Genomic DNA, 27,159 nt, shown 5'->3' with positions numbered 1-27,159 from the left:
TCTAAGAGTATCTGTCCCCAGAGAAGTCTTCCAGATCTTCCAATAGTGCACATTTGGTCAGTATAGTTGAGACCATCCACCTTGCTGCGGGTTGTCGTCTTTTTCTTTTTTCTTCCACTTTTCCTAGTATTATAGATTTGTTCAGAGAGCTTGAAAAGGCGTTTTTGAAATATCATAATTTGAGCCTGGTCATTTGTGCCTCGATTAAGAACTCTGGATTGGTTTGTCCAGGGGGGGGGGGTGTTCCGGCATCTGTTCGCTCAGGGACACGTTTCGCACGCATGCACAGTAGTAAAAAAAAATTGCTTCTGCACAGAGGCAGAAGCAAAAAACAAGATGGTGCTGCTGATAGAACCGTTTCAGGGGCATGGGTAGCCAAATTACAACCTAACCAGCCAAACCAGCCAAACCAGTCCGAACCAGTAGGAACCCACCTCTGGATTTGTCCCATGATCTGTTTGTTTCTGTTCTTGGCTATCCATGGTATTTTCAAGAGTCTCTTCCAACACCAGATGCATGATAGTTTTACTTCCATAGAATGTGACAGAAAAAACAATTGCCTGCATGATTCTGTTGTTGGAAAATACATACAGATACATCCTTTGAATATATTTTCCAAGGCTTTCATTGTTATCCTACCAACTGCTACCAAATGCTAAAAATGCTAAATAAACTGGAAAAAAATAGTATAACCAAACAATTTTTTAAAGGTATGAAAGATACATAGCACTGTTCAAAAAGTTGAAATGGTGTGCTGAACTAGGGGGTGGGTTCACATACTGTATACATTCACCCAGATCCTATGGGGAAATTAAAATAAGAGAGTTTCAAGGAGTAAAAAAAAAATCTTCTACACGGAAAAGAGATGCCTTACCATTACCACTAAACTATAGCCAACCATTTTATCTATTATTTAAGAAGATCACAAAATATAAGCAAATGTAAGATATAAAAACAAAGTTAAATTAAACAATCTTTAAACATAGCAAAAAAGAAAAAATTGCAAGTAAAAAATAAGCAAAAAAAAACCCCCAAAACAAGAGATTGAGCTTATCCTGTATAACAAACTTAAAGATAACTGCTAGATCAATAAAAATACCATAGAATACTACAGTATAAAAAAATAAAAGTATCATTGAACAATATCATAAAATCTGTGCCAAGGCTCCATTTTTTGATTAGTGGAGAATATTGCTTTTTTATTGTATAGACAAGTTACACAAACTTGGACAAGTTCTCCAAAGCCAGTCTTACATCTGGAATAATAGCACTTTTCTTATTTCTTAATATTTTTTTTAATCACTTCTCACGCACAGTACAATCATCATTCCTCATAGATGGTTTTGGGATATAATTAAACACCATGTTAACATCTTTATTATGTTCCCCCATAAATTTACTTACAAACATTAAAACAGAAAAGAAAGAAAATCTGATGTCCCTACTTTCAAGTATATTCTTTGAGGAGTTCAATACACTCTAAATATATATTTGATTATTCAGCTTTAATCTCAAATCTGCCAGTACCATTTTAACATTTTTAAGGACATGAGGCATTGGTGTGATATTATTCCAATTCTTTGATCCATGTTTGAAATATCCCACTAGTTACTCATTATAAAAATATTTTAATTTTTTTTTGATGAAGATATTTTACAGGTATAAACATCTGTCATGGATTCCAACAAATAGGAAAGCCTCTATTAAAACATGCTTAAATTAAAAATACTGCCATTGTTGTAAGCTAAGATCAAATTCAATTCTTAAAATAATAATTATTTAATAATTGATTTAAAGTTGCTTCTACCCATACTTTCCAATAAAATGTTTTAAGAACTTTTTTTAAAAAAAAATTCCAAAGAGTTAAAGATTTGTGAGTCTCATTATGAAAACCCAATCCATGCCCCAATATGGCCCAAAAATGTATTGCAGTCTACACTCCTGGGGGGAAAAAAAACCATCTTTTTTACTATGTGTTGTTCCAAGAAGCTGCTATAACCACAAGGAAAATAAATAATAATTTTTTAACATAGCTGGTGAAGATGATATTCCATGAAATTTTCACTCTGTATACTTATGGCTGATAAAATATTAGCCCAATGATACTTTTGCAAATCAAATATAAATTAAATTCCCCACCCTGTAAATCAGAGGTGTCAAACTGGGGGCCTGTGGATCGGATGCATCATGTGCAGGGCATGCCCATCCCAGCTCTGCAAAGAGGAAAAATGCCGCAAAACGTCACATGACGGCAACATGACGCCATGAGTTTGACACCCGTGCTGTAAATAGTAGTCTCAATTGAGCTAATCAAAACTCTGCTGTAGTACTATCCCAATAAATTTCTACTTAACCCATCAATCTGAAGAAATATTTGGCATTAACATTTGGATACCACTGAGTTCATAAATCAAGCAATATTCATTTTAATAACATCAATTTTGCCCCACAAACATATAGGCATTTTAACCCATCTATTTACATCCAATTCATCTTTTTCTCTAAAAGTTTCAACGTATTTATTTCCACATATTTAGAAACGTTTTGGGGATTATACAGTCCCAAGTATTTAATATAATCAGGGAAAGTCATAGAATCCAATTCTTTATGTAATTGTGTTGATGTATTAAAGCCTAAGGAAAAGTGAGCAAGACTTGTCCCAGTTAATCATCTAATCTAGCCAGAGGGCTTCCTGAAATTCTGTACTATCTTTATAAAATCAGGCAGAGAAGTAGAACAGAACATTCATCCAAAATTAACAAAATATCATTGGCATACAAAATGAATTGATGAACTAATGTCCAAAAACTGCCTTACAATAGCTAGAGATAAAAGGATCAAGTTAAATAGAAGGGGAAAAATTGGCACCCTTGCAAATGCATTGTTTGTTATAACTCTAGCACAGGGTTACAATCAATTTCAATCCAATGAATTAAATCCCTTGTAAAGCCATTTCTAATTATCAGTTGTCTTAAAAATGTAATACATAGAGTCCTCGACTTACAAAAGTTGATTTAATGACTGTTCAAATTTACAACAGCACTAAAAAAAAATTATTTATGATCTTTTCACAGTTACAATCTTTGCAGCATTCCCATGATCACTTGGGCAAAACTCAGATGCTTGGCAACTGGTTCATATTTAGGACCGTTGCTGTGTCCCAAGATCATGGGATCACCTTTTGTGACTTTCTGACAAGTAAAGTCCATGGAGAAGCCAGATTCACTTAACAACCGGGTTACTAACTTATCAATTGCAGTGTTTCACTTAACAACTGAGGAAAGAAAGGTCGTAAAATGGAGCAAAGTTCACTTAACAAATGTCTCACTTAAAAACAGAAATTTTGGGTTCAATTGTGGTTGTACATTGAGGACTACTTGTACAAACCAGGTCAAAGACTATTCATAAAATAGTCTAAAAATATTAGTACAGGTACAGTCCATTCTGTTTTTACCTATGTCCAATTTATCAATTCATAAATGTAAATTATCTGATAGTTGAGAATTTTTAATAAATCCCTATTGAGAGAGATGAATCATACATAGTAAAACTTACTGCAATTGCCTAGCCAGTAAAGTAGTTAACATTTTAATATCTTGCATTAATTAATGAAATAAGCCTATAACCCAGAATTCAGGATCTTTGCCTGGTTTTAGAATCAACCTTATAGACATCTCATAAAATAATATAGATAATTTACCAGTCCCTTAGAAATATAAATTACAACTTTACAGGCCTTATAAATATCCATGGCTGAGTTATAGTCAGTTTCAAAAAATTGTAAAGTTAATTGCCTAACATATATTAAAAGCTCTCGTCCTGTACAAGGATGTATTGAAAATACATCCTTCCATAGCCTGGCTTAAAGCTTTTAAATTGAACTTAATAAGAGTATGATGATGTAAAACAATAGGATTAATAAAAGGGTCTAAAGCATATTTCAATAATGAAGAAGAAATGAAAAAAATAATCTAATCTCATTAAAATTAATCATAAACTAACCCATGCATTTTGTATATGAAATAAATCAGGGTCATTTTTAAATAATCATAAAAGATCTAAGTCAACATCAAATATCTTCAGATAAATAATAATAAAATGTCCATAATGATCAATATTTTCTTGCATTGTCACCTTAATCTTTTTCCTAAAACACAACCTAACAGCAGAATTAATGCTAATAACTTTAATATACAAAATACCCAACTATTCAATTTCAAGCAAAAGACATGTTTATAAAATCTGAGATTCCAGTTTTATATCTATTTATCACTTCAAATAACTTTCTATATGTATGTATATTGCGTATCTCTTTCACATTCCAACTCAATATCCTTAATCCTTCGCCAACCCCACCCCTTATGTAGAAAAACTAAAAATAATGTATCTCTACAGAGAAATCATAAATACAAAGCATTGAATGGTGACATGGCACGATATGGATAAATAATATATGGTTATGAAGGTTTATTGACAAATACAACCAGTGACTAAAGAAGCTAAACTTAAAAAATGTAAATCAGAAATACTTAAATAAAAAGAAATTAAAACAACAAAAATTAACAAAATGTATAACTTCCATTGAATTTCCAATCTAATTCCATAGATTTTGATTCCAAAATCATCACTTCCCTCACTCCAATCAATAACAATTCAAGTTAACCTAGATACACTTACAACAATAGCCAGCAGAGTAATGCTGACCAAGCAAAAATAATAAAAGGTCCTTTGTCCAGGAATAAGGTGATTCCAAGATAGCCAAAATCAGCCATTGTACAAGCAAAAATGTCAATGCTGTGTCAGGATACAGAAAGCACTCGATCTGGTCAGAGATGAACAAACAAAAACAGAAGGGAACGAAGAAATTGTTTGATTTTTCTTTAGTCAAGGCCTGAGCCAAAGAAAAATCCTTCTTCGAAGAAATTGCAGCAGGTGGGGGATCATGGGAAATAAATCTTTCAATCTTTAAACTTCAGTGAAGTGACCTCACATATCTTTCTCAAAACCAAAAATTACAATTCTGCAAAATTTAGCTACAATCTATAAGTACTCTTGGGAATCTGCAACCTGGATCTAATTCTGACCGCATCATCCATTTCCAAATCCACATCTGAGGGCAAGAAGAGTATTTCTCATCGTCATTCTTAAAAAAGCAAATTAGAGGATATATTTAACCATTCAATATCTACAGGGAGACTGCGTTGTGCAAATCCATGTCCTCTATTTGCTTTTGAAGGGTAAATTCTGCCACCTTCAGCCTGGGTTCCTGGGAATGAGAGTTTATTATTTTCACCTCCTGTTGAAACTTTGTGAGATGTGGTTCCATAGATTTCATGTCTTTTTGTAATACTAATTCATGTTGCAATCCAGAATGATAATATTCTTATCCGGTATGCCAATGTCTTTACGTACGTTAGCTGTTTCAGAATATAATTTGTCACGAACTAGATTGCACACTGATGGCAATTCTTCCATCACTTGAAGAGTCAATTCTTCCTTGAAAGGATTCTCAGCCCCAGATTGAATTACTTCAGAAGATGGAGGAGGCATTTCAGTTTGAATATCAAGAATCTCAGCAGCAGGAAAAGTTTCATGCTGAGATTTGACTGTCAAAACGAACACATCTATAGGCCAGGGGCTGAGAATTTCTTCCTTTGCTTTTTTCATCTTCATTTTATCAGGCAGAGTTAGCATTTCTCAAAATTTCAAACTTAACTTAGTAAACTAATAACCAACACCCCCCACACCAAAATCTTACTCTCATTGAAGTATTTTGAAGGTCAAGGCAAGAGATCCAACCAGTGGCTACTTAGATGTCACCAGGTCCAGGTTAAGCATGGCCATCCAATTTCATTTTAAAATTCAGGTTGCTATTGTTACACAAATATATCTCCTGATATACCTAGCATTACAAACCAATTCCTTTTATAGGAATGGCTATGGTGAGAAAAGTATCATCTTCATAGTTGAATGCTATCATTTCTTTATGAGTTAAATGTTGACAGTTTCATGGACTGTTGTAAAGTTAATACATGTTTTATAATTCCAGAAATACCTTCCTTGAACTAAACAATAGGCCAGATATTCAAGCTTTTCTGTTTTCTTTTGAAAAACTTCTGGAAGGATTATGAACAGATGGTGTATGGAGCATTTATAACAAAAACACATAAATCTCTTATATGTCTGGAGAAATACATAGCTCATGAAGAGTTCTCCATCTCCATAATCAGGCATATAGCACTTGAAGTATAAAAAAGACAATTATGTGAAGAAAAATCAATTCTTTTCAACTTTAGTACAAGGAATAGATCATATCATTGATTTGCTCCAGGCTACCAAGTTGAACAGTCTGAAGTTAGAGTAGAGTAGAGTAGAATAGAATAGAATAGAATAGAATAGAATAGAATAGAATTGAATTTTTTATTGACCAAGTGTGATTGGACACACAAAGAATTTGTCTTTGGTGCATATGCTCTCAGTGTACATAAAAAGACATGAAAAGATACATTCGTCAAGAATCATAAGATACAACACTTAATGATAGTCATAGGGTACAATAAGCAAACGATGAGAAGACTAATAGTAATAGTAATGTAGACTTAGTAAATAGTTTGACAGTAGTGAGGAAATTATTTGTTTAGCAGAGTGATGGCATTCGGAGAAAAACTGTTCTTGTGCCTAGTTCAAGTTCAACTGTTTATATTTTGGACCATGCAACTTACCAGTTCATTGGGTTCTTACATTCATGGAAGAAATAGGAAGAGCAGAAATAATAGCTGCTGGAGACCTTTGTACATGTTTGTTAAACAGTTCACTTTGTAAATACTTAAACATGTTTTGACATAGATCCTAAATTATTAGGTTTGCTGCACAGTCAGGCAGGTACTTAGATTGTATTTGGCATTTTTATCCACCTGTTGAGTCCTTCCCTAGGATGTGGGATAGGCAGATGTTGTTCTTTGATGGTGTTAAAGGTATCGTTGCAGGATGTTTCAAGTAAAGTAAAGTAGTCTTTTGCAAATCAAGTAAAGTTGCCTTTTGCAATTGACTGATGGTGATTTTGTCAATGCTAACAGTGTTCAAATGGTGCTCCAGTTGTTTTGAGATTGTACCCAAAGCACCTTATTACCGGTGGCAATTATTATGGTTTGTTGCATAGTCAGCCAGATGTTTTGACTGGATTTGGCATTTTTATCCACTTGTCAAGTCTTTCCCAAGGACATGTGGTAGGCAGATGTTGTTTGATAGTATTTGATAGTATTAAAGATTAGGTCACAAGATGTAAGCTATTCCATGTAAAGCTGCCTTTTCCAATTGACTGGTGGTGATTTTGTCTATTATTATTATTGCTTATGGATCAAGAGGGACTTTCATTTGAGAGCAAGAGAAGCGGGTATTTTCCAGTACAAGGACAGGTTGGCAGCTGGATAATACTCAGTCCCTCGTCCCTATTTTCTGTTAAAAAGTTGTTGGGAATTTTTCACATCTTCTGAGCCACTATTAATAAGATGAGAGTTCAGAGATCCATTTTGGACACTTGCGAAAAGAAGAAGTGCAAATAGTGGGATCTTCCAGCCTGATGTACCTTAGAAAATTGATTTTAGATAGGTTGGTGAAACAAAAGCAACAACTTATCCTTGTCAATTCTACCACATCCCTACTTTCATCATGTGTAGAAATTGGTCTGAAATTCCCCAGTATTTGGGAGAAGAAAATATAGAAGAAAGCCAGAACAAATAACTACAAATAAGAACTCTTATTATCACTGTGATGAAGATTTTTCTGGTTTTCATTATTTTTATGTTGCTTCCTGATGGATACAATATACAGGTCAGGTGGCTTTGCTTGTGAATTAGTCCAGAGAATAGCTGGTAGAATGAAGAAGGATCTGTGGCATTTTCTTCTGGCCCCCAATCTAAAAAAGATTGCTTATCTAAGAAATAAGCATGTGTTTTTTATAGAAGGATATTGTTTCTATGTTTATAAAGGTAAAGGTTCCCCTCACACATACGTGCTAGTCATTCCCAACTCTAGGGAGCAATGCTCATCTCTGTTTCAAAGCCGAAGAGCCAGGGCTGTCCAAAGACGTCTCCGTGGTCATGTGGCCAGCATGACTAAACGCCGAAGGCTTACAGAAAACTGTTACCTTCCCACCAAAGGTAGTTCCTATTTTTCTACTTGCATTTTTACATGCTTTCAAACTGCTAGGTTGGCAGAAACTGGGACAAGTAACGGGAGCTCACCCCGTTACATGGCGCTAGGGATTCGAACCGCCAAACTGCCGACCTTTCTGATCGACAAGCTCAGCATCTTAGCCACTTATAATAGCCAGCTTTTTCATGTCAGTAAAACACAGCCATATTCTCATTTCTAGGAGAATGTTCCTTTTGAAACAGTATCACTTGCAAAGATACAGCAAAGATAGTCAAAGGATATTACAGAGTGTGGCATTGTATTCCCCAGATTCTCTTAGAATGAATAACAACAACCATAAAAGAACAATAGATTACACCATGCTGTAAACTAACTTCATAAGTTAGGAGCTTACTGCGGCAGTTTATGTCCTACTTTCCAGGACTTTTATAACAAACATTTCTGCAGCATCTTTGCTTATTACAAACAAAAAACAAAAAACAAAAACCCAGAGCACAAAGATCAATATAGCAATATTTTATAGAAGGTAATTGAATTTATTAAATTGGCTTGGCATTTTCATTGGGATTAAATGCTTTCATATAGGAAATCAGAGAGATTTCAGAAATATTTGGAATGGAAAACAAAGAATTGAGCTTGTATACACTTAAGTAAACACTTTACACTTTACACTTAAGTAAAATAAGAAAATTAATATGAGAGAGGGAGGGAAGGAGGGATATATATATTCTGTAGCCAAGAAAAAACTAAGTTCCTTTTCACCTCCCACATATTGCATTCAAAGTAAATATATCCACTGTAGATTTTTTTTGTGTTTGTAGAATTTTATTAAGGGATCATCTCTGTTTTGAAGAGTTCTGTTGGAATACAGTAAAGAACAGGGAGGAAACTCCAGTTTTAAGCCACAAAAACCACCCTGCAAGAATGGAATGGAAAGGGAGTAAAGATGCAAGTGTGACAGCAAAAAACTAAAGCCAACAGTAGAGATGACATTATCCTGAGAATTGAGAAAAAACAACATCTTTATTTGGGCTTTATGGAAAACAATAGTGCTATGGAAGTATTCTTTCTACCAGATACCTGGGATGTCACTTAAAAGACAAGTGTCCCTATTTAGAATAGTTTTCAGATCGTCAGGATGGACATCTTTATAAACAACCCGTAATGCATATCAGGCTGTTTGCAAATCTGAATTTATACCTACATCTGAACATACAAAAATTATCCCAGCATAGATAACAATGCTGCAAATGTACACCTCCTGCCTCTTAGATGACATGATAGATAAAACACTCTTGAGGCATGTCTACTCAATCCTGCCCATATGTTATCCATTAGTTTTTATAAGGGCCAAGAGAGGCTAAAGTAATGGGTGATCTGATCTGAGGACCAAGCAGAATTAGCTACGGTATGGATAAAACCTTTCTCGGAAGAAGGTTAGAGTGTTTTTGGCAGAAAAACAAATTTTATATTTATTGCAGGAGCTGTGGTGGTGCAGTGGTTAGAATGCAGTATTGCAGGCAAACTCTGTCCACAGCCAGGAGTTCAATCCTGACTAGTTTAAGGTTGACTCATTTCATTCATTTATTCGATTTATAAACCGCCCCCTCTCCCCAAGGGGACTCGGGGCGGTGTACAGACAGGAATAAAGTGCACTATAAACAACGGAAGTACAAAATCACAGAAAAACATATTAAACAAAGTCTGTACAATGATCATGAAATTAGCTAGTAATTAAAACCAATTAAAATACCCCAAAATTTAAAATTTAAAATACCGGCCAGGAAGGTCGGGGATTAAATTATGATTATGATTGTGATTGTGATTGGGCCAGGCCAGATGATTGGAACAGGTGGGTCTTGAGTTTCTTACGGAAGGAGCGGAGATCATCAATGATTCTAATATCGGGGGGGGAGGTCGTTCCAGAGGGTTGGGCCCATCACAGAGAAGGCCCTACTCATGGGCACCGCCCGCCGGCATTGCTTAGCGGATGGTACCCGGAGGAGTCCCTCTCTGTGTGAGCGGATTGGTCGCAGGGATGTATGGGGTAGGATGCGATCCCGCAGATAACTAGGTCCTGAGCCATGGAGCGCTTTAAAGGTGATAATCAACACCTTGAAACACACCCGAAAAGCCACAGGTAGCCAGTGCAGCTCGCGCAGGAGCGGTGTTACATGGGAGTACCTAGAACTCCCCAAAATTGCCCGCGCAGCTGCATTCTGGACCAGCTGCAGCCTTCGAGTGCATCTCAAGGGGAGCCCCATGTAGAGAGCATTGCAGTAGTCCAGGTGAGATGTCACCAGGGCATGGGTGACTGTGCGCAGGGCGTCCCGCTCCAGCAGGGGGCGCAATTGGCGCACCAGGCGAACCTGGTGGAACGCCCCCCTAGCCACGGCCGTCACGTGGTCATCCAGCGACAGCCGGGTATCTAGGAGGACGCCCAAATTGCGCGCCCTGTCCACGGGGGGCAGTTGTTTGCCCCCAATGGCCAGAGATGGAACACACTGGCTGAAGTGGGGCGCTGGTAGCCACAGCCACTCCGTCTTGGAAGGGTTGAGCTTGAGTCTGTTGTCACCCATCTAGACCCGTACGGCCTCCAGGCACCGGGACATCACCTCGACGGCTTCGTTGGGGTGACTCAGCTTTCCATCCTTCTGATATCAGTAAAAGGAGGACCCCGGTTGATAGGGGCAATCATTGACATTTTATACAAACCCAGAGAGTGCTGTACATGTATGTGATCAGTGGTGGGATTCAACCGATGTAACAACTGGTTTACTGAGTGCACAGTGCATTTGAAAACAGCTCAAAAACCTAACTTCTACTGCAATCCCCGGTGAGAGAAACAGCTGAGGTACAGCAATCCACTCTGCCACGACCATCAGCTGGGCTACAAACAAAGGAAATATAGGTCAGTATAGCGCAGGGGTGGGTGGCGGGGTGGGCCCTCCTGATCTTCGGAGCGAACTGGTTCACTCTCCACTGATCGTCGGAGCTACCAGTTCACCCAAACTGGTCCAAACCGGCTGAATCCCACCCCTGTAAATGTGATATATAAGTCTAATGCTTTTGCTATTGCTAATTGCATTTTTTCCATTTGTTTAATTTCAAAAGATGGCCATTACAAATAGATCTATGAAACTGGGAAAGAATATATTTACCTATCCAGGACAGTTGAACAAGGAAGAGTACATTTGTCATATCACTTCCCTTAAACTCATCATGATAGTGTGTTGTGCTGTTGCGTGGACTTTGGAGTCAAAAAGAGCCTGGTTCTGTTTTCATATTCCTTGAACTCATCATGATGTGCAAGGTCTATTGTGCTTTTGATCCTGCCCATTCCCAACTGAATGGTTCAAACTGCTAAAGACAGTACTATCATAGTCACCAACAAATAAGAGAAAAGCATGCTCCAGGGCGTTTTGTTTTAATAATCTAATCTTGGGTGGTGTATAATGCACAATATTCTCTTTTTTTGCAGCTCACTTAGTTAGAGAAAATAACTGTTCAATAGAACATCCCAAGCAATTCTACAGTAATGGTTTGATACCCAAGTTGTTTAGGTTTTCACTATGGACATCAGCCAAAAAACTTTTTGTCATTTAAAGAAATTTATAATGCCCATGGTTCTTCAGTGAAGCTAGTCATGATCTGTCTTCTAAAGAGAAGGTGTTTCTCCATAATTGGAAGAGATCCTTCTCTACGTGTTCCTAATGACTCTACTGCTAGCCAGGCTTATCTAGAGAAACCCATATCTTTCATAGTCGGTATACTAGTAATTGTTCCCCAGTTGCAGCAACCTTGGTTTACCTCTTTCCTCTAGCTCTGCATTCAGTGTATTGGTAATTTTCCCAGTGTCAGGATTCTTTTCTGATTAGAACATCCAGGCTCTTCATTCTACACTTATGGTGGCTTCACTGTTTTGGGATCAGTTGAAAGGCTGCTTGGCCAGACTTCCTCATCTACAGATGAATTTCAGAGTCAGATTCAGAGTTTTGGTACAAACATTGCAGTTGAGGGTTTTTTTGGTTTTTGTTTTTTTTCCTAATCTACTCTGGAGACTGGAGAATAGAGGGAAAGATGAAATCAAACAGAGAAGAAAACAAGAACCATAAAATGTGTGACTGATTCAATTTCATGAATTTCGATGTGGCAGATTGAAAGTAAGTTCTGGTGATTGGTGTGAACTTTCAGCACTCCCTTTGATGATGATGCCAGGTTGGAAAAGCCACTATTATTGCTTGATTCTTTATTCCCAATAACATAATTACAGTCTTCTGAGGTGAGCTTTCTGGAGTGGTATGTGCAGGATAACAGCAGGCTGCCTTCTCCAATAGGTTTCAATACAATTGCCTCTAAGGCAATGCTGGAGATCTCTCTCTCTCTCTCTCTCTCTCTCTCTCTATTATAAATGAGAAACTAGATGTTATAAGGTAAAGTGGAAAGTAAACAGGCAATTCAGTTAACTTGTTGAATAGCTTCAATAGCTTGCTGAACAACTTTCCTACTGGAAAGTTAACTTGGGCTTTAGCTGATCCTTCGAGGGGATGAGAGGAATTTCAGGGTCAAGTCAGCAAACGAACAGAAAAACTACTAATACTAGTGGACAAAGCCAACACACACACATATACACACACACACACCTTTAGAATCTGTGTGTGCATAGTCTGATCTTTAGAATGTAATGTATTTTAGATTAGCAATAGCACTGATATACCGCTTCACAGTGCTTTAAAGCCCTTTTTAAGCAGTTTACAGAGTCAGCATATTGCCTCCCAACAATCTGGCTCCTCAATTTACCAACCTTGGAAGGAGGGAGGGCTGAGTCAACTGGTCAGAATCAGCAAAAAAAAAACACATATATAAACTACTAATAATAGTGTACAAAATCAAAACACACATATGCGCACAAACCACATTGGCATTCTTTAGTGTTCTGTGGGTTATGCCCAGCGAACATCACATATATCATGTATGGTTCAATTCTGTGAGAGAAAGATGTGTTGATTTAAAGCAGGCATGTCCAAACCTGGCAACTTTGAAGACTTGTAGACTTCAAGTCCCAGAATTCCCCAGCTAGGGAATGGGAATTCTAGGAGCTAAAGTCCACAACTCTTAAAATGGCCAAGTTTGGAGATCCCTGATCTAAATAATAAACTGCAAAAGGGTGCAAAATGCACATTGCATATCCGAGATGGCGAACCTATGGCACGCATGCCACAGGTGGCACGTGGAGCCCCTCTCTGTAGGCACACGAGCCATTGCCCCAGCTCAGCTCCATTGTGCATGCATGCACACCTCCCACCAGCCAGCTGATTTTCAGGTCTCTGCCATGGATGCATGGGGCGGGGCGCATGCGGGAGACGCGCCGCATTTGTGGGGGGTTGCACATGTATGCAGGGGGTGGGGGAGCGTGGGGGTGTGCAGCACACCCTCCTGCACCTCGTTTTTGGTTCCAGGAGGCTGCAGGGAGGCCGGCTACGCCCAAAAAGGGGCACAGGGGGATGCAGCACACACACACACACACACACACACAGCCCATTTTTGGGGCCAAGTGGCTGCAGGCAGGCCTGCTAGGCCCAAAACAGGGCATGGGGAGGGGGTCACACACGCATGTGTGGAGGGTCATGCACACATGCATAAGGGGGTGGGATGTATGGGGGGGTCACATGCACATTGCATTATGGGTGTGTACTGTTATGCGCACGTAGGCACTTTCGGCATGTGGCAACAAAAAGGTTAGCCATCACTGTCGTATATCATGCTATTGAAGACAGCCTTGGCAGAGCTGTGGATCTTCAGCTTTGTAGCTCCTTGAACATCAACTTTAATGTCCTTTCTAAATTCAGGGGGGGGGGAAACATGAAGTAGCGGCATTGTTCCAACAAGGAATGATGTAGTCCAATTAGCAGCTGGCACTCTCCTCCCTCCCCCCAAAATACAGGTCCTATCACTCACAAACTCCTCCATTCAGAACTGCAGTCAGAAGTGCTGGGAAATACGTTCGACTTCCGAAGATGGGTACAACACAAATAATGTAAGAGAGAGCAACATTTACTTATTTGGGGTAGTGAAAAAGTGTGCATGCCTGTCAGATATCTTCTCTCTCAAAGGAATTACGAATAAAATCAGGTCACATTATATTCTTTGCACTTGACTTAAAAAAAAACTTAGAAAACTGATTTGCATTTTTTTCAAAGGGTGTTTTATGGGAGTTTAAGCTCCCCTTTCAGCAAGCTGAGCATGAAAGCGCTCTCCAAGGTTCTGTTTCTGCCAGCTCTGGTGTTTCTGAAATGGCATTTTTTTTTATTTTTAAAAAAGTTTGAAATTTAGACATTCCTCTCACAGTCTCATTTAAAAGGTAAGACTGCTGTTGAGCTCCGCATTTATTAAAAAGCATCAGCAGTAAAGGGGAGGAGGGGAGAACATATTTATTTTATCCTACTTTTTTGTGTATGTGAGTTTACCCAAGTAAAGGAATGTGGCGGGGGGGGGGTGTAGAGGGGAGGCAGAAGAGTGAAAAGAGCAAGAGTTGGGGGGGGGGGAGCCCAAATAATCCTGCTGCTGTTATGATGTTTGAGAATGGGAAATATATATAAATGGGATTGTAAAATGACTGCTCTAAAGTACTGCAAAAAAAAATCATGGCTTTAATCCAGAGTTGGATTTATTGAGGTCAAATTTCAAGTTATTTAAAATGCAGATTTATCTCTTCACATATTTCTTTAATATCACTCTCTCTCTTTCACACACACACACACACACACACACACAGTATTGCATACACAAACACACACACACATACACACACACATCAATTTCACATTTGATGAGCCTGGAAAAGCCATCTTGGTGTAGTGATTAAGGTGCTAGCCTAGAAACCAGGAGACTGTGAGTTCTAGTCCTGTATTAGGCAGGGAAGCTAGATTACTTTGGGCTAGTCACTCTTTCTCAATCCAACCTATCTCACAGGGTGGTTGTTGTGGGAAAAATAGGAGGAGGAAGGAGGATTAGATATGTTTGCTACCTTGAGTTACTTATAAAGTAATAAGGGGTTGGTTTGGTATGGTTTGGTTTATTTGGATTTATATGCCGCCCTTCTCCAAAAGGACTCAGGGCGGCGTACAACATTAAAAAACACACATCCCAAAAGTTTAAAAAGATTAAATCCATATCCCCAAAAAACAAACCGAATTTTAAAAAAACCCAATACATTTAAAATTAAAATTAACAGGCCAGGCCAGCTTGCTGGAAAAGCCAACTTTTTAGGGCGCGTCGGAAGGACTGGAGGTCAGGGATTATGCGAAGGGTAGAATAAAACTCTAATAAATGAAATAATAAATAAGAATTTAGAACTGTTTTGCTGAGAGGAGGCCAAGATTAATCTAGTTTGCTTCGAACTGATGCCCGTAAGATGATTAGGGCCTTATCTTTGATAAAAGTATCCAGTTAATATTAAGGTGACCAACTTTTTTACAATGAAAAGGAGGACAAATAAATTGGAAACAATATATCGTAAATAAAAGAAATATTTTATTCATTGCAACAATAATACACTAAAATATGATATATGCATAATAAAAACATTTGCAACATTTTATATTGTAATTATGCTTATATGCCTGTTAATTATTATTTAAATGAGTACTTTTCCATTGAATTAATATTTTTTGTCAATGTATCATCTTCTAACAATATATTGGAAATATCTGAACAAGAAATATCCTTCATACTGAATTTTACGGCAAGTGCTGCAGCTAGAGTATCAACATTCAATCTCAATTTCTCACTTGTCGAAAAATCATTGGCAATTGAAAAAAACTCTTTCAACTGCTGCATTAGTTCCAGGGCAGCACAACGTAAATTGAACAAGTATAAATAAATGTTCACATGGAATATGTTCATTTTTGAAATGGCTGAAAATATCCACCCATCTTTTATCAATTTCAACATGTTGATTTTCCCATTGTATTAATTTTTCAGAATTTAAATATACATTCAGTCTTCTAATTTCTTCAAAGAGACAATTGTCATCTATTTTAATGTCTAGCATTTCTTTAGATAAAAATTCAACACAAGATTCAATATCTGTTCAATATACTTGCGATGAAGTAAAAAAAACACCATTAAAAACTGTTTAATAAAATACGTCACATAACGCGCAACAGATTAGCCTTCAAATATCAAAAAGGAGGACATGTAGGAGGACACTTTTCGAGGGAGGACAGAACTTACAAAAGAAGGACTGTCCTCCCTAAAGGAGGACGGTTGGTCACCTTATTAATATATATTATATTTTTGTGCTATCTAGGCTTCAGTTTGCCACCAAAGAAATTAGTTATCAATTAGCATGATGTCTGTGAATTTGTCTAAGTTTATCATTACTGTTTAAACTGCCCAGTTTGGTCAATTTTAGAAGCTGTGTGTGCATAACCTGGTCACCTTTAAAATGTAGTGTATTTTAAATTAGCAGTAGAAATAGCACTTAGACTTATATACTGCTTCACAGTGCTTTTACAGCCTTCTCTAAGTGGTTTACAGAGTTATCATATTGCCTCCAACAACCTGGGTCCTCGATCCTCGGAAGGAGGGAAGGCTGAGTCAACCTTGAGCCAGTCAGAGTGGAACTCCTGAATCACTATATCAGGCAGCAGAGTTAGCCTGCAATACTGCATTCTAATCACTGCACCACCATGGCTCACCAGAGTTTAATTAAAAATGAATTAAGGACAGAAGGAGGAAAGCCTATAGTCCCTTCCATTTCTTGTGCATTTCACGGCCAATTTATGCATCACAACTACAATCTTATACTGAATACATTGTGACTTGACTCCAGTTGTCTCATTGGTAGTATTTTTTTTTACCAATGTGTGTTACTTGAGTAACTGCTATACTATTTAAGATTAAACTTTATTTAAACTTCTAAGTAAACTTCAAAACCTTAAACAGTTAAGTTCTCATTTTCTAATGAGCTGCACTGCCTGCCTAGTTATTTTAAAACAGGCAAATAACACTCATCCTGATTTTTAAATCTCAAAGGAGTTCGGTCCTCGGGTACCTGAAAAAAGCATCTCTTTTTACACCAGAACCCCTATATTAAGAGCTTCCATTGAGACTATTTTATAGCCTTCCCCAACCTAGTTCCTTCCAGATATATGAAGACTACAACTCCCAGATTCCACATATACTTATACGGCAAAAATTATACTTACTGATATACTTATTGTTATGATATGACTGTGATGACGAATCTATGGTACACGTGCCAAAGATGGCATACAGAGCCATCACTGTGATATGGCATAGGACAGAGGGCGAATGCACTATTACTTTTAAGTGTGATGCAACCTAGATTGCAACCTAGAACAGGTGATATAGCTTGTTTCCCTCTTTCACCTCTATCCAATAGATTGATCAGATTTTTGGAAGCAAAGAGTATGTATCTAAGTATGAATGCAATTTATAGAGCCACTCAGCAGTGATTTTGGGTTGAAGACAAAACTTAAAACCATCCTAGCAATATAAACCCATGACACCACAGTTAAACAATAATCCCCAAAACAACAGGCACGTCAACAAAAGTGCTTACCTACCTGCCTTTTCAGAGCCCACAAAGGACTAAGGAGAATGGGGTAGACCAGATCTTTGGGAGATGCTGTTCTATATGATGGACATGGATGTAATCATTTGGTCACCCACACTGGGTGGCTACTGCAATTCTTTTCGGAAAAATCCATAAATCATTGTGCCTTCTGAACGTGCGTCACGTAAAATTTCTACAAGCCAATTCTACAAGAAAAATTCCTAAAAGCTTGCTGTCCGTACAGTGTATTGCTCATGAATTATATTGGGTTTTTTTAAAAAAAAACATTTTTATTAGATTATAGAATAAAATACAAATTATGAAAACAAATAATAGGACACAGTGGGGAGGAAAAGGGGAAAGGAAAGTGAGGGGGGAGGAAAACAAGCATTGACTTCCAACTCTCTGTCGCAGCAGAATAAAGCATTAATATCAAACCTCAACATTTCCTTTTCCTGAACAATATAAACTAGCCATTTCTGTAATAACAAATCAGTCTCATCAGTAAAACCCCAAATCAAAGTTTCATTTTTCCCCAACTCGTGCATGAAGTCCAGAAATGGTCTCCATGTAGAAACAAGAGTATTTATATCCTTTTCTTTAATCAAAATAGTCAATTTAGCCATCTCTGCCAGCTCCACCATTCATGAATGATATTGTCGATCTGCATTTACTTTAAAGGAATCAGTTAGCAAGAGCCAAAGGTAATTTGGGAAGGAATGCAGATGACACAATCAGATACTTGGATTTGCATTGCAGTGCCTGCCTCGAATTAAAGAATAACATATCTGAAGCCATTATCTGGCTTCCTGATTTTCTTTGTTATTTACTAATAAATTGCATCAACTAGCTATGTAAACTGGTGTACAACAAAACATTTGAATATTCTGCAGTGTTCAATACTTATTTTTTTCTGGTTGGAGGATTTCTGAAGCTGAAACTGGGGAGGGAGGGAGGATGGGAGAGAAGAGAAGATACCTGTCTAGAGAATCAATTACCAATTGTGTATTTTCTCAATATTAAGCCACAAGAGAAAGCAGAATGCCATTTGACTACCGATACTTTAGTAGTATATACTCTAAGCTTTGCTACATGTGCCATAACCATGTACAGTAGTAACTAACAAGGGCCAACTGATCGATTAATATGGTAACAGTTCAGTCTTTCTCTGACTCTCAGCCTTTTGAAAAATCGAACACTCTGTACTTGTTTTGGTGGTGGTGGTGTTTGTCCTCAGGTATTCAAGTAGTTTGCTAGATTACACCCCATAACCTCAAAAACTAGTAGAGTAGATCTAGGAAGAAGTCATGGGATGCAATTCACAATTGTTTCAGATTGCGGCAATTTCTACCTTTGCATCTTGAAGTCACAGATTATGGTGGGATCATTTACCCCAAATATTCATTTATTTGGTTCCTTCTTGGTGCAAAGAAGTAAACACCGTGTATTTAATTATAAGGATGAAATGTTCTTACAGTGCTCTCTGCTGGATTTATTGCAGCACAGCATGCAGTGTACTTGAAAATAAACGCAATTTAGAAGAACTTTAGCCCACTGATTCTGTAGATAGAATCAGTATTCTATCCGATTATTATATATATTCTATAATAGATAATAATGAAGAAGAAGAGGAAGAAGAGGAAGAAGAGGAAGGGGAGAAGGAGAAGAAGGAGAAGAAGAAGAAGAAGAAGAAGAAGAAGAAGAAGAAGAAGAAGAAGAAGAAGAAGAAGAAGAAGAAGAAGAAGAAGAAGAAGAAGAAGAAGAAGAAGAAGAAGAAGAAGAAGAAGGAAGAAGAAGAAGAAGGAGAAGAAGAATTTTGGCTGCAATGCCAAAACATCAAGAGCACTACTTAAACACCAATACTATTGAAAAAAATCACCATCAGTCAGCTGCAAAAGGCAGTATTACTTGAAACAGCTTACATTTTGTAACAACCATCACACAACATCTGCCCATCCAAGGTCCTTGGGAAGGACTCAGTGGGTGGACAAAAATAACAAATCCAATGTAAATATCTGGCTGGCTGTGTGACCAATCATAATATCCCATAATAATACATATTAATTCTTGTGCATAATTATTCTGTCTAGGTTTGTTTATATGTTTAATAATTGAGACTACCCTTGTTTCAGGAAATTGTAGTACAAGCAGACAAGTATACTTAAACATTAGACTAAGTCAACCAGATTCCAAATCGCCGTGCTTAACAGTTGACCCAAAAAAGAGGACCTTTGTTTAGGTTGTGCTCTTTGATTTAAATCTGGGGTGGTGCGCCACATTTTAATGCTATGCTCAGATCTGTTTATCCACTTACAAATTAATTCTGGAAGCCTAATAAAGGGAAAGGACAAGGATTTGAAGTGTCTTCCTTCAAAGGAAAAGCTAAAGAATGTAATTCACTGATATTTACAAAATGCATGTTTTCAGTTCTTTCTTAGAGGGTTCTTAACGTGAATCCCAGGGGAAGTAAAACTTAACTCTTTGCTACTTAACAACATGAAACATGGCATGGTCACAATCCTAAATTTTGATTCTCTTCCCCTCTGCTAAACTAAATTTAGCTGTTTAGCTGCAGTGTCTCCTGGGCGATGTACTTTACATTACAGTACCCATGGTTTAGGTCAGGAGCAGAGGTGGTATTCAACCAGTTTTGACAGGTTCTGGAGAACCAGTGGCAGAAATTTTGAGTAGTTCGGAGAAACGGCAAATAGGCTGGCTCCGCAGCCTCCCAGCTGATCTTCTTTGGTTACCCTAAACAGGAAAAAGGAGCTGGAAAGCAGGTTAGTGAGGTGGGGAGGGAATGGGGATTTTGAAGTAACCTTCCCCTGCCACACTCACAAAGCCACACCCACAAAGCCACAGCCACAGAACGGGTAGTGAAACTTTCTGAATCCCACCACTGGTCAGGAGGGCATATTAGGAAAGGAGAGGCACTGTTTTTAGGATCTACTTCCCTGCTGCCAGAAACAGCCTCTGTCTGTCTGTATCCTATAATATACGTGGATATATGCATATTTTTTATTTATTTATTTAATTTTGCATTGTTTATGTAGTGCATATTAGAGGTGGTGGCCCTTTGAGAGCTGTATGCAATGAAATTTCATTTTAATGTATGCCAATTAGTATGCATTCAAAGTGACAATAAAGTTATCTATCTATCATCTATCTATCTATCTATCTATCTCTATCTATCTATCTATCTATCTATCTATCTATCTATCTATCTATCTATATCTGGAAAGAATATTTTTTTGTCCATTTTTAATGGAATTGTCATCTAGGCACACGGATTAAGGATATACTGTAGAGCAGGAGCAGACTTATAAACATTCCAATACAAAAGTTCATATACTTTAGTGGAGAACGGCACCAAACACACAGTACTGTTAATCATTCTCCATTCAGAAACAGAAATTTTTATTTATCAAATATGTATCTGAAACTGAGGTTTTAATTCCAAAATCTTTTAGCGAACATAGGTTTTCATTATAGAACTTCCAGAGAAAAACATGACAGTTGTGAACCCTGCCTGAATCACACGGATGGTAAAACAGACCCAATTCATCCTAATCCACACAATTCTATCATAGTTTATGAGATGTTCTATCTCTGAGCTTGCCTGCCTACCTCAAAATGAGTTTTCTGAAGGGATTTACACTAGGTAATTTATCTGTCTTACCTGTAAGGCCAAATAGGATACCAACCTCAGCTTTATAAATGGAGAGGACATATTATTATATATTACAAATTATCTCGGCTTAATGCTTAGAACTTGTTGCAATCAATGCTGACTAACTATGCAAAACCATGCAAGAGATGAGCTAGCATGGTTATTGACTTTGATGAGAAATTAATCTGCTCTTTTCTAAAGGCATTTTGGAGCATTTCTATAGTCACCCTGAAATTGGAGTGTAATGCTTTGGACAGGTATGCAAATTAATTCTTGAAGGTTTTTCTATCTCTGGAACAGTTTAACGTGGGGAATTTCTCGGCCTACATAAATTTATGTAGCTATTATCTATTTAATACGTGCGCTGATCCACATTACATGCTGGGGAAATATCTGGAAAATGTGCCTTTTTTTTAAAAAAAAGTGAGCTACTGGAATGACATTAATTGGTTCCGTGCTGATAGAAACTGTAGATTAAAATAAGAATTATGTCGGAGCAGTTACTGGGGAAAAATAATAAAGTATCACTCTTATTTTTGAACTCTCTGGATTTCAGTTCTTATTTAGCTCAAAGCTGAGCCAACGTAAGTGATAGGCAGTGCCAGGTCTGGTAAGTGAGAGACCTTTAAATTGGTCCAAGATTAAAATCATAAGCAGAAAAAAAGATGCTAAGCATCAGACTTTTCTGTGAGGCTTGCTTTCCTATTCCAAAATAGACAAATTCTTTTGAAATTCCACCATCAGTACTCACAAGGTAACACTTTAATTGCCGGGACTTAATTTCCAGTAATCTAAAAACACAGCTCCATTAAAATGCATTGCAATAGCCAGACCTAACCAGTTAAATGACAGAATAACTATAGTTTAACTTACTCTATCTAGTTGAATCAGTTGGAGCATAGCTCAAAGAATCTTCTGTACAAGTGTCAAATTTTTTACACACCCATATAAACGCACACCCATAATTATCATTTTAATTGCACAGTCTGGCATCTGGCAACTGCCCTTCCAGCCCCTCCACATTCTCCTCTATTGGCCAGAAATCCCCTCATCTCATCATATTCTCTGCCCTGGTTTCATCTTTTGGCTATTCTTGGCAAGGGGAGGAGGGAGAGGAAAAGACTGCTATAATTTAAATGTTCTATGAACAGATATTATTATTTTTTTAAAATCTTGAGACCTTTGCATTACTCAGCTTCAAATACTTGGTTGCATTTTGTTTGAAAGCCAGGCAACAAGGTCGACTCAACCTTCCATCCTTCCCAGGTGAGAACCCAGGTTGTTGGGGGCAATAGGCTGACTCTGTAAAACGCTCAGAGAGGGCTGTAAAAGCACTGTGAAGCAGTATATAAGTCTAAGTGCTATTGCTATTGATAGACCAGACAAAAGAAGGGGAACCACCAGTGTTGGGCATGAGTGATAAGTCTGCACAATGCATTGTGTTAGATTGGGTAATGAAAGGCACAAAGGCTAAGAAAACAACAGCTCTTTATTTGGTCAAGTACAGGCATCCACTCGGTGAGAGGTCTGGCAGCTCCCTTTTTAAAGGGGAGCTGGCCAGCGCTTCAGCCAATCAGGTCTCTCTCTGTTCCCGCCTGAAAGGAGAGGACCTGACTGGAAACTACTATTGTCCTTGCAACAACTAGAGGGGGGAGTATCTAACACATTGTTTCTGTGAGTCCTGACCGAGAAGATCCTCTACTATCCCACAAGATTTACACGGCAGTGTTTTCATTATGTGCATGACTGAATTCAACAAAGACTGGTGGAAGTGGCTGGGATACATAGCCGGAACGATAAGGCTTAAGTTACTGCAAGGTACAGGGTCCAAAGCAGAGCCAGAAAAACTGAAATTTTGAGTACGGTTTATTGACATGTCTTACAGACACCCCATGCCGAGGAAGATCAAAGCAATAGCAAGGCATCGATTTCAGCTCTTGGGAGCAGACAAAGTAGGCACATGGAATCAGCTGCTATCGAAATGGCAAAGGACTCCCAGAGGAGATTCTGTGTAGGTTCTTTAGAATTGTACTTGTTAAATTCCCCCAAAGTGTAGGTACTCCTTGGCTCGCTCCCCCTTTGTTCTCCGCAGAGAATTATTAGATTTATGTTAGAAATCAGTCAGACTATTTTACCTTCAAGAGAGAAAACAGGGTTCCTCTAATTTCAGATTTGCATCCAGCAGAGTCCAGAAATGGATTTTCATTATATTGCAAATATGCTCAGTGTCGAACAGAATATTCAGGGACTTGTGTAATTTCAAAAAAAGCAAATCAGCAAAATGACTTTCCAACCAGTTCTTTTATTCCTTCTTTCTGTTTGAAAGCAGTAGCACATACAGTAGGGAGCACTTGACTGCTCATTCCTGTGTACACTGTTGGCCAGAAAGCCTGGTTGATCCATTCAATCTGGTGTGCAATAGCCAAAAGACACACTGAGTCAGGGAAGGTGTTTAAAAGCTCTTTATTTCTGAGCAGGGGCAAAATGTATCTCATTGATCTCTTGACGAAAAGGGACAGTTGAGAATTGTTTCCGCATAACTTCTATACTTAGTTAAAACAAGAAAACAGTACACAAAAAAATCATTCACTGAGCAGTGCAGACTCACAATTTTAGCACTTGTGCATAAACTTTGTGTCCTCTCTGAGGACGCACCAGCCGTTGCCTGAGCCCAGCTCTACAACACGTGCGTGCACATCTTCTGCTGGACAGCTGGTCTTCTGGGGGTAAATGTGCAGAGAGAGCGCACAATGCATTTTGGGGCTTCGTGCATGTGCGCATACCCCTCTCGCACCCCGTTTTGGGCCTGGAAGGCCTCCTGCACCTGGAAGCCAAAATGGGGCACAGAGGTGCCACGCAAGGACCCCCGTACTCCATTTTGGGCCTGTACCAATCTGGAAGCCAAAAATGGGCAAGGGGTGCACGCACATGCCCCTCTTGCACCCCGATTTGGGCCTGGAAGGCCTCCTGCACCATCCTGGAAGCCAAAACAGGACACAGTGGTGTCGTACAAGCCCCCCTCCGTACCCCATTTTGGGCCTGCACCAACCTGGAAGGCAAAAATGGGTAAGGGGCACACGCGCGTGCGCAGGAGGCAGGGTGTATGTGCGGAGAGCGGGATGCATGCGGAAGGGGCACTTGCATTGCATTTTGGAGGTTTGCACGCATTCGCTTTGGGCACTCAGCACCAACAAGTTATCCATCATTGTCCTATAATATATTTAGCATGTAACATGTTTCCTTCATTATAATGCCAAGGTGTGCGGTTTTTAATATTGGAACAAAACAGAAGTGTAAAAGTTCATAAAAAGTTATCTAATTGCTGGATTAAACCAGTCTTAGTTAGCTGCTTTCTTTCTCTTTTGTCCAGATGTGCAGGCAAGTGTGTGTACACACATTGAAACACACACACACACACACACTCCCTTTCTCAAGAGCCTGAATACTGCTACCAACAGAGTAAGGCAAACTTCAAATAATGTTTAAAGTTAATCTTTAGATATTTACTGTATGCATTAATATCAAGACAGTAGATGCATTAATATCAAGACAGTAGACAGTAGAGAGCAAATAAAAAATCGTTCTGCTCGTTGTGAAGGTATTTTTTTTCCTTCGGTTATTAATAAATGTGACTTTATGTGACAAATAGAAACTTTATTCATTCTGATTTGAAATAAAAAAGAGGCCATAAAACTCACCTGTCAGATTAATGAGGCAAAACTCTTTATGGCTGTTCTTAACTTCTCTTACAAAAAATCTCTATAACATAACATTTTTTACAAGGAAATAAGCAACAAAATAAGACCTTTAAGGACAGGAATTACTTACTACTGATCAACTTACACTGCAGCAGTGCTAATTATTATGATGCTGGTGAACTATAAAGTATAGTGTGTAATTGGCAAGGCGTTCCTTGCAAATTAAAGCCTAGCAAAGCATACTGTTGGTAGACTTTCCTCTGATTAATATAAATTATTGTAATCTAATGTTCTGTAACTATTTGGCCTAAGTTTTTTTTTCTCCCAAGAAGTGCTGAAAAATGTGATTCAGAGAACAATGTGTGTTAGAGAGAGAGTGCACGCATGGCCATTATCTATTTCTAAGCCTCAAGTTACAGAAGTGAATAGCTTTATGAGCAGTTTTCAAGAATGGTAGACATTTGACTTAAACTCAAGGTAATGCCATCCTGGGGAGATTTGAAGGCAGATGTCTGGGGTTCACCTTTACAGAATAACCTGAAAGCCACCTAGTTTCCATTTTAAAAGCACTTTATTATTTATTAACAACACCTATAGAATATTCCAATTCTGACAGACTCTATAACTGTGATGGCAAACCTATGGCACGCATGCTACAGGTGACACGCATGTGCATGCACCTCCTGCCGGCCAGCAGGTTGTCGAGTCTCTGCCATGCATGCACAGGGGGCGGGGTGCATGCGGGTGCGTGCATGTGCAGGGGGCACGGTGCATGCAAGGGGGCACATGCACATGTGGGGGTGCATGTGGGGGTGCACATGCATGCACATGGGCTGGGGCACATGTGGGGTGCGCATACACGGTGGACAGGGTGCATGCATGTGGGCCATGCACGCATTGCATTTTGGGGGTTCGGGAGTGCTTTGGGCACTTGCTCCAGAAAAGGTTAGCCATCATTGCTCTATAAGGTGAACAAGAACTCTGAAATGCAATTATTAAGATCAAACCATAACAACAACAACAACCAGCTACTATAATGGTTGCCCCCTAAAGGCCAACAGCCTGCTGAAATGGTACAGAGTTAGTTTGTTTTTTGCTCTTTCATGAAGTGGGCCTTATCCCCAGGGGTGGATTTCTGCCAGCATTACTGCTAGTTTCAGTGTGCGCAACATACATACATACATACATACATACATACATACATACATACATTGCTTTGTTGCTTTGACTCTCCTCCATCAGCATCATCTTCTTTTGAAATGAAACTAATAAATAGTAGAAAGTCTTTTACTTACTACTCAACTTATGTTTTGCTAGTATGACTTGGATGAGCATACTGGACTTTTATACTGCAACTTACTCAGACGTCCTAGCGGAATGCCGTTCAATGACCCTGCTATAAAATCCAGAGGGTGTGATCATTCACAGGTCATGTATACAGACCTAACCCTATTGTCCTTCATTACAGGAGCGATCATTCAGTATTTGGGTCATAATGTCTTACGTTAATGCTATATGGTCAATACATCTTGGACAAAGGAATTCAATTAGTTATGTTGAAACAGTCATAGTTGGCATCACATTTTTCATCCAGAGTTGCTAAGGGTCCCAAAAAATAGTGTCATTTCCTATTTTTTGAGATCCTTGTGTCTTCCAAGCTAGCCTTCTTTTTTTATATATATGACATTTTCAGCAAGAATGAATTAGGTTTTTTTTTCACTGTTTAAGTATATTGTAAATAATTTATATTTTCATGCAAATATTCACCTTTCTGGGGCCCAAAATTTGTTAATGAAGCAATGATTTCATTCTAGCGAAGGAATGTGCTTTCATATTCTTACTTATTTAGCAGCAAACACATTTATTATGTTTCCCATACACCCCCAGCTAATATGCACATGTACTGTATCTTGCAGATTTTATATGAAATATGTGTAGATTAAAATAATTTGGTGTATAACATAATGTTCCAAGCAGAAAAGAAGAAGCTCTTAAAACAATGTTTCCCAATCTTGACCACTTTAAGACATGTGGACTTGACAACTTTAAGACAT

The 27,159-nt window shown here is 38.3% G+C and overlaps 1 protein-coding gene across 2 annotated transcripts in view; it reads left to right on the top strand.

Moving 5' to 3' along the window:
• Positions 1-27,159, top strand: part of CA10 (carbonic anhydrase 10) — a 431,566-nt gene that overhangs the window by 301,949 nt on the left and 102,458 nt on the right. The window lies entirely within an intron of this gene.

This window comes from Natrix helvetica (genome assembly GCF_964273705.1).
Source record: "Natrix helvetica genome assembly, chromosome: 1".
NCBI lineage: Eukaryota > Metazoa > Chordata > Lepidosauria > Squamata > Natricidae > Natrix > Natrix helvetica.
The sequence above is the reverse complement of the archived record's forward strand: the minus strand, read 5'-3'. Positions and strand labels throughout refer to the sequence as shown.